This window comes from Pinus tabuliformis, chromosome 5_2, assembly GCF_031772625.1.
Source record: "Pinus tabuliformis cultivar Carrire ecotype Pingquan chromosome 5_2, CPIR1, whole genome shotgun sequence".
In the NCBI taxonomy this organism is placed as follows: domain Eukaryota; kingdom Viridiplantae; phylum Streptophyta; class Pinopsida; order Pinales; family Pinaceae; genus Pinus; species Pinus tabuliformis.
In genome coordinates this window covers 278,793,879-278,795,507 of record NC_142306.1, presented here as the reverse complement: position 1 = coordinate 278,795,507, position 1,629 = coordinate 278,793,879, and the positions used below count along the sequence as shown (strand labels likewise).

Here is a 1,629-nt window from a genome sequence, read left to right as displayed (position 1 = left end):
GAAATAATTATGGGTGTTATACGACATTGAATTACACAACAAATTGACATGAATCATCTTGATAAAAGATCAATTGCATTCCGGTTTCTAAGAATAGAAATATTTTACCAAAAATTTTATTAGTGTTCCAAAAAAAGTATGTAAAAAAGTATGGTAAAATGTTAGACCACATATTGTATTATTAAAATTGACTTGAAAGATGAAAAATTCAAAGAGAAAACATTAGAAAGGGATAACTGTGATCCTGTTTGGAAACATAAGATTATGATAATGAAGTGATGCTCACGTACTTAATAATATTTAAATATTTGAACAAGGATTGATATGAATCCACTCACAAAACCATTTGAACAATTCATAATAAACCAAGCTCGTTAATTTTCAATTTGCATTAACAAAATAAATCATGTTTTGACAATGGTGGCATACCTCAATTTTAAAAAATGGTGTCATATCCTCCTCTCGTTCCATTTCTACACAGTACCCACAACACCAAAAACATTGGGCCGAGCATAAGAGGCTTTTTAGAGATCTCAATCAGCAATACCCACGATGCGAACAACATAAATCTGCAAAACCCACAATGTGAACAACATCAGTGAGCACCTTCACATATAGATAACAAAGTGAAAAATCAATCAATACAAAACCTGCTAGCATGGAGGGAGATTTAGTTGACATTTAAACAGATTGCATGTCATATTTAAAAGGGAAGGTTATGTCTTCTTCAAACTTCTGAGTTTCCACAATTATAAATGGTACATATTTGTATTTGATCGTGTGCAATATCTACTGCTTCATCGTTAGCATGAAAAACACAATCCAATAGAACAATAGTATTGGCCAAAATACCAGCACGTCAAATATCTAGAAGAATGTAATTATGAAAGCAATACAAAATGCCATTGTTATAGAGTACCAGAATTTAAACTCAGGTAGGTGCCGAATGCACGGCCTGAATTGGTCGGACTGTTTGGTAAACATCCATTGACCCTCCATGACCCTATCAATAAATTCATTATATAAATTCCCACTCTATAAGAGACTATGTAAAACCCCTCTATGAAAAAATCCCTCCCAACATAAATGGCCTGCAACATGGCAAGCCCAAACCATCTACCGAATTTGTGGCAAGTAGATTTGTCCAGACAATACTAAAAACCTCTCCAATTGTTGCTCTTCCATTTGGCCATGGTAGAGGAGGGCGAGGGAGTCCCCCACGTCGTCCTCGCCAAAATTTGCCTCCATATGAACAACGAATTAGCACATAAATGTTGTGTGTATATACCTAAGCTCGATGGTACGTTGTGATATACACTTACTATGTAGATTGCAATCCAAAGGCTCGTGAAACGATTCCTGCAGCCAAAACAGAATTTCCCGGCATGAGATGGAGTCGTAGTGGTGCCAGAATCCCATGGGAAAGGTGCGATGCATAGTTGAAGATGGGGATTGGGGAACCCAGTTTCCGCAGGACTATATTTTATAAATATTACATTGGAACACAATTTGGGTGCACTAAATTATTGTGATATGGCATTAAATATTCATTAATAAGATTTCACCGTATTGGAGTTAATAAGGGCACGCGAGAGAGCTTAAGGGTGCAGAGTAGTTGTTGGAAACATG

The 1,629-nt window shown here is 36.2% G+C and overlaps 1 pseudogene; it reads right to left on the bottom strand.

Annotated features, from left to right (window-relative positions):
* Positions 1–533: 533 nt before the first annotated feature.
* Positions 534–1,387, bottom strand: LOC149158599 (protein RER1B pseudogene; annotated as a pseudogene).
* Positions 1,388–1,629: the final 242 nt, after the last annotated feature.